This window comes from Gossypium arboreum, chromosome 12 (genome assembly GCF_025698485.1).
Source record: "Gossypium arboreum isolate Shixiya-1 chromosome 12, ASM2569848v2, whole genome shotgun sequence".
In the NCBI taxonomy this organism is placed as follows: Eukaryota; Viridiplantae; Streptophyta; class Magnoliopsida; order Malvales; family Malvaceae; genus Gossypium; species Gossypium arboreum.
This window is the reverse complement of record NC_069081.1, coordinates 24,076,365-24,089,775: the sequence shown is the minus strand read 5'-3', so window position 1 is coordinate 24,089,775 and position 13,411 is coordinate 24,076,365. Positions and strand designations below refer to the sequence as shown.

General features: G+C 32.8%; 1 long non-coding RNA gene across 1 annotated transcript; it reads left to right on the top strand.

The window, feature by feature from the left end:
- Nucleotides 1-9,895: 9,895 nt before the first annotated feature.
- LOC108463454 (uncharacterized) lies at nt 9,896-10,413 on the top strand. The gene is made up of 2 exons (XR_008276224.1): nt 9,896-10,077; nt 10,171-10,413. It is a non-coding gene; the product is annotated as an uncharacterized LOC108463454 (long non-coding RNA).
- The last annotated feature ends 2,998 nt before the right edge of the window (nt 10,414-13,411 follow it).

The following is a 13,411-nucleotide window of genomic DNA, read 5'->3' as shown; positions in this document are numbered from 1 at the left end:
AGGCTTTGGAATGCCTAAGAGCCCTCAAAATTGGCCTTTTTTGAATTGGACTAAACTTGGGCTCGGCAGAGACACGCCTGTGTGTGGTTACTTCAGGCCGTGGTCAAGCCTGTTAAATAGGCACGGGCGTGTGGTCCACCCGTGTGAGTCGTGCTTCGATTTTGTCAAATTGACACGGCCGTGTGGTCTGCCCATGTGAAGAGGTCCAGGCTGTGCTGATTTTGTACGTTGGCCCATTTTCTCCATTTTTGGCCCGTTTCTCGTTCCTTTCACTCTCCTATGCTCACCTAAGTATAAAATATGAAATTAAGGCATTAGAAGCATCGAATTCACCAATTTTAAGGAAAAATCATCCATAAAATGTGCTAAGTATGGGATAGAAATATGTATAAATTACGGTTTATCAGAACTCTATTTTGGTACCTTTTGAAAATGTTTATATTGTAGTATGGCATGTATAGGCTAGAGGATTTTGGTTATGTTTTGTGATGTGTATATCTAGCCAGGTGATATCGCTTGTTTATGGATGAGGTTATGAATGAATTTAGTATATTCTTGTGTTCAAAAATGGTATGTTTTGATGTGTTTCAGTGGTCTAGTGAAATGGCCAATTTGGTAAGGTTTTGGCATGTGAATAGATAAGGTGAATTGGAGTTCTGAAACATATGATTTAATATGAATTTGGCTTATGATTTGACATGATTGAGTGTAAATTATAAGAGTGAATTTGGTTGATGATAATATGGCATGAATGATGTAAGTTTCGGTATTGAAATTGGCTGAAATTATAGTGCAAATGTGCTTGGTCTGATGATTGTAGGTTTGACCCAAATTGGGTGGCAAATTGGCTTTTCAAATGGCTTATTTTTGTCCACACGGGCAGAGACACAAGCGTGTGTCTCAGCTATGTGCGACACACGGTCATGTTGCACAGCCGTGTGTCCCCTGGGTACCCTATGTTTTTAAGTCAGTCTTGAGCACGGCAAAGGCACACGGGGGTGTGGCTGGCCGTGTTACCCAAGTCAATTTCGACCACGGCTAAGGCACACAGACATGTCTTGTGGCCGTGTGATTAAGTCAGTATGTATGCCCTGATTTGACACGGTCTAGACACACAGACGTGTCTAATGTCATGTGAGGCACATGGCCTGTTCACACGGTCGTGTGACCTCTGTAACTTATAAAATTTATTTAAGTTTTGAAAAATTTTGTATGTGTTCGGTTTGGTCCGAACCTTCTGCAAAGTATGTTTAAGGTTTCATAAACCTTCTAAAGGGACTATTTGTGTATGCATTGCTATGATATGATGATGTATGATTTATGATTTTGTATTGTTTCGATATGTCCGATAATGCCTCTTAACCCTAGTCCGGTGATGGATACGGGTTAGGAGTGTTACAACTTGTTCATAAAATGAGAACCTTCATCACTAATAATAGCTCTTGGTGTCCCAAATCGTATAAACACATGCTTATGTAGGAATCGCATGACTACCTTACCATCATTTGTACGGTACCCTTCAACTTCAACCCACTTGATACATTGTCCACAGCAACTAAGATGTATTTGTTCCCATACGAAGAAGGAAATGGGCCTAAAAAGTCAATGCCCCATATGTCAAATAATTCAATCTCCAAAATATTTGTTAAGGGCATTTCATTCCTCCTTGATATGTTTCCACTCCTTTGGCATCTATCACAATTCTTCACATAAGCATAAGCATCTTTAAATAGTGTAGGCCAAAAAAAACCTGCTTACAAAACCTTAGCTGCAGTACGTGCACCACCAAAGTGTTCCCCACTTGGAGATCAATGGCAATGATATAAGATCGCAGCAATCTTACTTTTAGTACACACTTTCGGATTATATTATCTGCACACTGTTTAAACAAGAACGGGTCTTCCCATAAATAATACTGATTATCATGAAGGAATTTCTTCCTTTGTTAGTATGTCATTTCTTGAGGAATTATTCCACATGCAAGATAATTGGCAAAATTAGCAAACCAAGGTGTTTCATGAATTCGACTCACCTCAAATAAGTGTTCATTTGGGAAATTCTCGTTGATAGGCACATGTGATTGAGTTACCTCATCTTACTCCAACCTCGACAGATGATCAACTACTTGATTTTCAACTCCTTTTCTGTCTTGGATCTCAAGGTTAAATTCTTGGAGTAAAAGTATCCAACAAATTAGCCTTGGTTTTGCATCTTTCTTCGTGAGCAAGTATTTAATGGCTGCATGGTCAGTAAATACTAAAACTTTGGTACTTATAAGATATGAGCAAAATTTGTCAAAAGCAAAGACTATAGCAAATAGTTCCTTTTCAGTTACCGTATAATTGATTTGGGCTCCAGTCAAGGTTCTACTTGCATAGTGAATAGGGTGGAACACTTTATTTTTTCTTTGACCCATCACAGCTCCAACAGCATAATCACTTGCATTGCACATCAACTCAAAAGGGGTGCTCCAATTGGGTGTAATGATTATTGGAGCTGAGATTAACTATTTTTTCAGCTCTTCAAAAGCTTCTAAACATGCTTTGTTAAAATCAAACACTGTATCTTTCTCTAACAATAAGCACAATGGTTTAGAAATTTTCGAAAAATCTTTGGTAAACCTTCGATAAAAATCAGCATGGCCTAAGAAACTTCGAACTCCTTTCACATTCATTGGTGCCGGTAATCTTTCAATTATGTCCACCTTTTCCATTTCGACTTTAATTCTTTTCTTTGAAATTCTATGCCCTAAGACAATCCCTTCCTTAACTATAAAATGGCATTTCTCCCAATTAAGGACAAGATTCGTCTCCTTGCATCTCTTCAGTACCTTAGCCAAATTACTCAAACAGATATCATAAGTGTCACCAAAAATAGAAAAATCATCCATGAATACCTCAAAAAAAATTTCAACCATATCAATGAATATTGCCATCATGCATTATTGAAAGGTTGTAGGTACATTTCATAAACCAAAAGGCATTCGCCTAAAAGCAAACGTACCGTACAGACAAGTAAAGGTTGTTTTATGTTGGTCTTTTGGAGCTACAACTATTTGGTTATATCCCAAATAACCATCTAAAAAAATACACTACAAGAAAATAGACTTTTAGCGGTGCTTTTTTTAGCCTTTAGTGGAGCTTTTAAGCGCCGCTAAAACTTTTTGCGACGCTTTTCAAAATGCTGCTAAAAACGCCGCTAAAGGCAACACCGCAAAAACTTAGTGGCATTTATTTAAAAAAGCACTGCTAAAAGTCATGGCTTTTAGCGGCGTTTGTGGGAAAAGCGCTGCTAAAAGTAATGGCTATTTAGCGGCGTTTGTGGTAAAAGCACCGCTAAAGTCTTGGCTTTTAGCGGCTTTTTTGCAAACGCTAAAAGTTATTACTTTTAGCGGCGCTTTTTCCACAAACGCCGCTAATTTTGGCAGATTTGCAATATATTTTTTTCACCAATATCTAGCCCTTCCTGCATTAAAATCCAACCAAATACAACAAATATAGTATAGAATGCAGCCAAAAACAGCAAATTTAGCATAAAAAACACAACCAAAAACATTAATTCTAAATAATACTTCAGATTTAACGAAAGATATATGATATAATTAATAAATAAAGTATAATTTAAAATATTCTTACAATAATGTTAAACGTGACAAAGTTAAAAACATTCTTACAATGAGAAAACTAATGTCTAAGATGGCGGCTTTTATGATTGTTGGAACATTTGCATCATCTCTTCAAGTCATTCTTTGAGGTCATCGTACTTTTTGCTCTGCTCTGCTGCCATTGCTGCTGCCTCTACCTCCCTCGCTCGTGCCTCTGCCTCTCTCGCTGCTGCCGCTGCCTCCCTCGCTGCCGCTGCTACCTCCCTCTCTGCTGCCTTCGCTCTAAGTTGTTGCTGGAGTTCTTCATATTTTCGTTGAACCTCGGCAATTTGCTCAACCGTGTTCGCTTGCATCTGAACCATCTGGTCTCTTTAACCTCTGAACTTTAGCTTGAGCTTGACTTCCGGAAGGCATGTATTGCTGGGAGCCGGATCCAAAATATTGGGTCGGGGTAACACCAGATCCTTGAAATCGAACCCGACCGTACTTTTCAAGACCCAAAACTTCAGTGATAATTCTATTATCAATGTTCTCAAGATTAACAGAACTATCAATCGAAGCAATCGCTTCATATTTCGCCTTCTTCTCCTTTAGTTTCTCCTAAAAAATCAATTAAACAGTTAAAAACGAAATATATAATAAAAAGGAATGCAACATAACTTAACATTATTTAAAACTAGTAATGATGAATTGAATTAAACAATTATAATTAAACATTATAAATATTTAGAATAAATCAAATATTATTAAGTAAATATACCATAATTTCTCCAGCTTCAGATGTCATAGGAGATCCATCTTTCTTCCTATCGTAATCTCAAAAAGTCAAGGCGTCTAACTTTTTGTCCAGATTTGACTTCCTACAATATAGTAGTAAAAATATTATTTAATAGTAGAAAGTAATTAATATTTGAAAGAATTAATAAATTCATAATACCTCGGCCTCATCTACAGAAGTAAAACTTCTCGACCCTGCCGTGTGCTTGAATTTTTGTTTTTGTCTGCTGCTTGTTCCAACTCGCTCACGGTCCTACATAATGAAATTATTATTACGTATATAGTAAACACTATATATAAGAGTTTGGAAATACATAATACCTCTCCTTTCTTTGAATTCCAGAATCTAACCGCATCTTCCCATTGGTACCTCAAAGATTCCGTGGGACATTTCTCAATTTTTCCTCGAGGCTTATGTCTTTCTTAAAATAATGTTTTTTTAAAGTGCTTTTATTGTCTCTCCATTTTTTACCCAATGCCTTCTTGATATAATCATCGGAGACCTCTAAAGCAAATCTCTCCTAAAAAAACACAAGTTTAGAATGTAAATATAAATGAAACTTAAACCAAAGTATTATAAATTACATTTACAGTTTGTTACCTTAATATTAGCGAGAGCCTGATTTTTGTTGCTACCAGGCATGTGATGCCATGATTAGTAGTTGATGGGCAACATATTGGCATTTCGTGCTAAAATGCCCAAATAGACTACTAAAAGTCGAGCTTCAGATCCAACAGGCTGACCATGAGTATTTCTACTTACTTTGACACGCTCGACAGGATCTAAGTCGTATAAATCTCTAAGCAGCGTACGTCCTCGAACTTTGCGCGTCTCACCACTTTCAGCTGAAAAATGATATACTATTATTATATTAAAATTGACAAAAAATTAATAATAAAAGTCAACACATGGAAAATTAACTTAACATTACTTTGAAATTCTTCAGGCTCGTCAAATGTCTCCGGCACATTCGAAGATCCAACAACTGTCTGCTGTTCACTATTTGCTTCTTCTGAATTTGGAGTATTCTGGACAATACTTAAATCTCGTAATCTTCTTCTACGCAATTTTCCTACAATACACATAAAATAATTAAAGTTTTAGTAACAAATTACAACAATAATAGTAGATATAAAATAGTTAAATTATATAACATGACCAAGATTAAAATTATAATAGTACATATAATTAAAAATCGTAAAATCTTACTACATCATTATTCGTAAATATCTTCATCCACATCATGTCGAACCCATTGATGTTGTGTACTAGTACTAGGATATCTTCATCTAAGTTTGTTATATGATTGGTTTTAATTATAATAACATTTGTTATATGATCTCTTACTCCAAATTCCTTCCAAAATTATAAAATAATAATATAAAAAATTGCACATAAATTCAAAATTCTAGATAATTATCAATAATACTTGAAAATATTTTCCCATTCAACAATACTTAATTACATTGAATATACAAAATAATTTACAAAAGAAACATACTTTCAATATTATAAGAATTCTTGACACAATCAAATCCTATATGAATAGCTGCAACACTTCCCCATCTTCAAACTATAAACCCTAAGCTCCCATCAACTGTTAAACAAAAAATAAAAATAAAAATCCAACATGTCAAAGAAATATCAATTAATAAATACTATATAGTCTATTACTGTAGCACCTTTCTCGGACCGTGGTTTGAACCAACACTTGCCCAACACCTTCCCCGAACCCTTTGATCAGCCCTCCGATGAACTCAATCACCACTTGAGATGCGAGCCTCGCGGCAGTCCCTAACATGCTCGGCTTGTCCATGCCCTTGATACCATTGGCTTGAAGCCCATTCACCATGTTCTTGGCACAAACTGCATAGAGATGGTAATCGCATGTGGTGCAATGGTAAACCCTCCCGACCTTTTGCGGTTACACTCGCGCATGAGAAACTAGAAGGGTCAACGGTTGACGGCGAGGGGAGGAGCCGTAACATGTGCGGATGAACCGAGATGTTAATTTTAGTTGATAACATGGCACAGCATGGGTGCATTTGGAAACTACAGGCATTGCATTTGAAAACGTATCCTTTGGTTGGCTTGGCACAAATATCGCACCTCGATTTCAAACGCATCATTTGCAGCTATTCATATAGGATTTGATTGTGTCAAGAATTCTTATAATATTGAAAGTATGTTTCTTTTGTAAATTATTTTGTATATTCAATGTAATTAAGTATTGTTGAATGGGAAAATATTTTCAAGTACTGTTGATAATTATCTAGAATTTTGAATTTATGTGCACTTTTTATATTATTATTTTATAATTTTGGAAGGGAATTTGGAGTAAGAGATCATATAACAAATGTTATTATAAATATCTTCATCCATGGAGGCAAATTGTAAGGAACAAGCACTACAGGCCAAGTACTGTACGAAGTACTCATGATTTTAAAAGGATTAAAGCCATCAGTTGCAAGCCCAAGCTTCACATTTCGAGGATCGCTCGCAAAGCTTGGAAATTTACTGTCAAACAATTTCCAAGCTAAAGAATCAGCAGGATGCCTTAATAATCCATCATCGGTTCGTTGATCATTATGCCACCTCATAGAATCGGCCGTCTTAGACGACATGAAAAGCCTTTGAAGTCTTGGTATTAGGGGAAAATATCGCATAACCTTCACTGGCTTCTTTCTTAAATGTGCCCCACCTTCATCCCCATTCACATCTTTTGTATTCCCATTCATCCAACGAGACTTACCGCAAACATGACAAGACTGTTGGTTCTTCTGATCACCCTAGTACAACATGCAGTCATTTGGGCAACTATGAATTTTATCGTACCCAAGGCCCAAATCTTTTATTAGCCTCTTCATATCTTGACAAGATTGGGGGATTTTTGCAAACAGAAACATCTCTCTCAGAAACTCTAGCAGCATTGTAAAAGAGTTTCCGGTCCACCTTCCCAAACATTTTAAGTGAAATAGACGAATACAGAAGGACAATTTCGAATATTTTGATCCCTCGTAAAGTTTTTCGTTCATTTCGTTAAGTAAATTGTAGAACTTCGCCGCCTCTTCATTTGGCTCCTCATCAGGTGCACTTGTTCCCGTTTCGCAAAAAACATTTCCACCAATATTATAATCGTCGGATGCAATAAAGTTAGGTAGAAACGATTGCTCACCATGACTGTGCATATTAAATGCATCCCGCAACATACCTTCCATGTCATCTTGTCTAACATACTGGTGGTAATCAGTATCAGGATAAGTTGGATTAATCGTTGAAAAAGTTCCACTAGATGTACACTCTCCATGGAAAATCCATTTTTTATACCCCAGAATAAAGCCATCAACAATTAGATGCTCGTAGACAACTTCACAAAAATGCCAATTGATGTTGCCACACTTCTTACACGGGCAAAGAATCATATTCTCTTGGCTTGCATTTTGAAATGCAAAATTTAGAAAAGTTTGTACTCCATTTCGATAGGCATTGCTTACCCTTGACGATTTCATCCAACTCCTATCCATTTCAGTAGTTCTTGAAATCTAAAGTTGACAATAAATTAGTTTACTAAAATAGATAATATATATCAAGTATAAATTATCTAATAGGTGTAAACTAATTCAGTGGGGGCATTTTGAAGTGTATATTTATGTATTACGTAAGTTAAGTAAGCTTTGTAAGTTATCTAAGTTATGTTATGATATACATTTATGTAAGGTATGTAAGTTATGATATGATATATATTTATGTATTATGTAAGTTGTGTAAGTTATGATATGATATATATTTATGTATTTTGTAAGGTATATAAGTTATGTAAGTTATTATATGATATATATTTATGTATTATGTAAGTTTTGTAAGTTATTATATGATATATATTTAACATTAAGATAAATATTATTTCCCAAGCTAAAAATTATTTTAATTAAATAAAATTTAAATAAATTTAAAAAAATCACATGAATAAATTTTGTTGTCCAACTTCGAGCCTTGTTGTTGGATCCGTGTGGTGAGATAGTCCATTTTTATTAATATCAAAATCACATGAATTGATTATTTTAGGCATTGATATCACAATATTAATTTATTTTTAATATTAAATTTTCAAATTTTTAAAGAAATCTAATTCAACTTTTATTTAATAGGTATTATTGTTGTTGTAGCAATTTCGAGAATACAAGTTTAAGTGCATTTAAACATATTCTTTTTACGTTTTAAGAATTAAAGAAATGTTATAAATAAACGTAGAGATTATATAAATTTTTATTATTTTTATTATATAAATTTTAATCCTAATAATATGATAGCTATTGACTTAATTGAGTTAAATTTCATTATTTTCAAAATTCGATCGTCAAACATATTATTACATTTATAATGTTAAACCAACTTGCTATTTTCACACATTATTCCTAAAACAAATAGTTAATAGATTTAGCAATTATGGTTTGCATTGAGACTAAAATTTTAAAATATAAAAACTTTGCAACTAAGAATTGTCTAATTGAAGACTATAAACTAAATTTACATCTTTACTCATAATATAAAAATAATAGCATAACTTAACCAAATAAGTTTAATTATTATTATCTGTTCGGACTAAAATTTCAAAATATAAAAACCCAAAATTAAAATTAAACAACTCAAAAATACAAAAAAAAATAAAATAATCATTAAAATATAAATGTTAAATTAAATAATTTATACAAAATATAATGATTAATAGTAAAATTTTGACCAAATTCAAAATGATTTTGTATATAGTAATGGCATCATTATCATGTACTAATTAAAATTATTTTATTTTTCTAAAAAATATCAATTAAATTTTCTTAAAAATAACTTTAAAAACAATAATATACATTTATAATAAAAATGCTTCAACATCAATAAATTAAACTATTTTATTGTGAGAATATTTCTCTCAAAATATCAATTAATATTTAATTTAGTTTTGTAACAATATTTTTTACTTTAATTTTGTTTCAAACTAATCCACCCTTATCTTGTCTCATAAAGTAAAGTGAAAGTTTTTAGGTTACAGAAAAAAATAAAAAAAATTCTTAAAATATTATGGTTATTATTAATAAAGCAATTATTAGTCTAGTCTTCTTCTTTGTCTTCTTCCCCTTTCCCTTCAATACATTTCGATTTCATTTCTTCAAAAACTGAGCAAAAGAGAAAAAGATGTCTGATTATTTGCCTGTAGAAGTGATCCTTGAAATCCTTAAAAGACTCCCAATAAAGTCATTGGTGAAATGCAGGTCAGTTTGTACGACCTGGAACAGTCTCATTTGCAACCCATCTTTCATTTCAACCCATTTACAAGCTTCACTTTCAGAACCCAACAACATTCCTTTCATCCTCCTTAGGTGCTTTAAAAAGGGCAAAGAGAACTCCATTTTACATTATAATAATGATGACTTTGATGAGTTCAAGCAGCTTCAATTCCCTGTTTTTGGGTGTTTGTCTTATTCTGCAGTGGTTGGTTCTTGCAATGGGTTAGTTTGTCTTACTTTTCTACCACAAGATGTTTTGAATTTCATTTTTTGGAACCCTTCCATTCAAAAATACATTACATTGCCTCAACCAAATATTTGCTGCTATACTGATGATGTACGTTTAAATTTTGGGTTTGGGTTTGATTCGAAAACCAATGATTATAAGCTACTTATAGTTGGGGTTGAAAAAGGTGAGACTTTGATTGAACCTTATTTGTTTTCACTTAATGAAAATTGTTGGAAAAAGGTTACTCCCACTTCACCTAAGTACGCTGTTGACGCAGGGATTTCATCCACTTTTGTTAATGGGGCACTCCATTGGTTAGGGTATCAAGAGGGAAAATTGGTGGATTCAGTAATGCAATTTTGGGGTTTGATTTAAGCAGTGAGGAGTTTTTTGAGATAAGTTTGCCAGAAAGTTTAGTTTGGTTGTGTCCTATGGATTTATCAACTATGAGATAGGGGTATCTAGCAGTTACTTCTGTTATTAATTTTTTAAATAATAAAAAATAAGTTTAATATCATAACTAACCTTTTGGCTATCTAGGCTTTCTATATATTGCTTTAGTGTATGAAAAGAGCAGCAAATGAAGGTCCTGATAATTTGATGCCAAACTGCTAGAAAAGAGCCACTCCAATGGGTTTTCTATGCCTGCCCTTGAATGACCTACAACACCAAGGAAACAGGTTCAATTCGAAAGAGAAAGAATAAAGAAGATTACATTCTATGAAGAGAAACATTATAAAGAAGGAAAATAAGAAAAAATACTTGTCTACCATACGTGGTATTTGTAGAAAATCCACAAAATTGATAAGTTGAAACCCACAAGTGACAAAGTTATTACCGTAGAAACTAGAAATCACAACATAAGTAGCATCGAAACCAACAATCTTCTCTATAAACAGCACAAAGGAAAACCAATAGAAACGCAAAATTGAACAAACCAATGGCAATTTTGAATAGTTCAATGACCAAAACAAAAATTTACTAATAATTTTGTGACTTTAAATGCAGTTTACCTTTATTTATTTTGGCTAAATCAATATTTAAGACTTAAAAGTAATAAAAGGCAGTACATACACAAGTTGACTATGGACCGACAAGCCAGCTTCTATTCAGTTTTGAGTAAAATCTAAGTCGTTTGCATAAATGTAGAGCTGATCTAGGTTCAAGGCCAGCACTTGATGATCTTAATGCAATATATTATAATCAATATTCTATTTTTTTTACAATTTAATATTTATCATAAATTATCATCACCATAAAAAATTTTCGTCATCTTCAATCATATATAAATGTATTAGTATCGAAACTTAAATCATTGCATCTACACTCTAAAAATTTATGTCTGCACAAGTATACTCACACTCAAGTTCGAGAACATAGTCAACAGTATCATGTAGAGAGATATAGAAGTATTTACTAACCAGAGACCGTGCGAGGAAAGCTGTGGGATTTCTTACTCTGAGTGAAAATCCTCTACTGCAGATAAAAAAACAGGACCACTAGAAAACATAAATTTTAATTCCACAAACATGTACATTAAAACTTCAAACATAATTCAAGAAATTTGTCTAATATGATTAAAAATATTCTAAAATGTTAAAAATATATATGTTCGATACGAGTATATCTAGATTTTCTTAAAGCTTCTTTATGTATTTTAGGTATCTTTAAAAATACTATCTCTATATGACTATATCCATAGCCAGATATATGTCTATATCCATAGCCAGGTATCTTTAAAGATACTATCTCTATACTATCTTTAATTATAGAAATTTATAAATTAAGAGAGGTATGCAATTCATACTCCAAGATATTAACCAACCAACGTATCTGGAGGATGTTACTGGACTAGCAGAGTTGATGAGATCAGCGAACTCTTTTCAACTGGACTGGGACGATGATATTGAGGTTGCAGATGATGAATGCGTCAAACTATGAAGAAACAAATTGTACTTTTTCAGGTCATAATTATAGCAATTTATTCTTTTGTAATACATGTTAATTGTATAATAAAAAACAGAAAAAAAATGTCAAATTTATGTCCATTCTCAGTTTCCCACCTTCCAATTTCAAACATTTTAACACAAGTTGGTTTGGGAGATATTGGCAATTTTTCTTTTGCTGGTTTCGTTATTTAGACACTATTTTTTTAAAGGTATCTAATAGCTGCATTTGACATATATTCAAGTATATGATATGAAGTATCATCATTCAAATACTACATGAATAAAGTTGACAGATTTTTGTTGAGCACATAACACTCATCCCTATCTAGATAACATATTTGCTGCTGTAATATCTTTTCCTAAAAAAGTAATTTGACCCAAAAGAATGAATCTTGTGGGTGATGAAACTTGTCCGTTCTGTAATTGACAAAAACATTGTCAAATTACTCATCATTCTTCTTTCTTTTTCTTTTACATTGTGGATATAATCATCCCTTTTTCATTTAATAATGTATAAAGCAATTAAAACTAAAATCCCTTTTTCTATTTTATTGAGACAATATGTCATTATTTAACGATAGCAACAAAATCCGTTAAGCTTAGAATTAAAATAAGGCAATTAAAAGAAAATAGAAGGAAAAATTTTAATCAAATAATAAATAAAAAACTAAATCCATATAATTATGATTTACAGAAATTGATCGAAAAAAAACAAGCACACACTTACTTGTTGCGTAGTTGAGCAAAAAGATATAACAGTCACATGGTGTTGAAATGGACTACGTGCATATGTTATTTTGAAAGAAAAGTTGGTGCCAAAAAATTTGGTTGCTAAATTCCAAAGGCACTTAGGGGAAATCTCAAGAGCAGTGAGAACGGCGAACGACAACGAGTAGGTGGTCGGGTAGCCTCAGGAGCTTCGGATGCTTAGGGATTTGGGGGAAAATTTAGGGATTAGGGAAATTGGGGGAAATATGTTAAAGGGTGGAAATTAATGCTGGAAATGGCAAAGTGTCGGGTATGAGGAGGATAAAATGTTAGAAAAGAAAACGACGTCGTTTCATAAAAAATTTAAACGTTTGTGGCGCTTTGAAAAAGCGCCGCTAAATCCCATATATTGCGGCGTTTGTAAGGTAGCGCCACTAATCCCCTTCCAGCTCCAATTAAAACGACAGCGTTTTAGTTAAAGATAAATGCTTTTTGTGGCATTTTTTTCAAAAACGCCACTAACCTCCATTTTATATTCATTTTTTTTTGTATTTAATTTTTATTTTTTATCAATGTTTTTTTTAAATCTAATATTTAAATATATAAAGTTTATCTATTATCTCTTAAACAATTTAATCTAAAATTTTAATCTAAATAATTTCATTTTTTCAAAAACACCACTACTCTAATATTTTAAGATATTAAAATTAATATTATATCTTTTACAATTAAATAAAAATTATTTAATATATAAATTAAAAAATACTAATTTATCTAAACCCTAATCCTCTAATTCATAAACCCTAAAATCCTAAACCCTTCACATAAACCTAAACCCCAGACCCGTAACATATAACCATT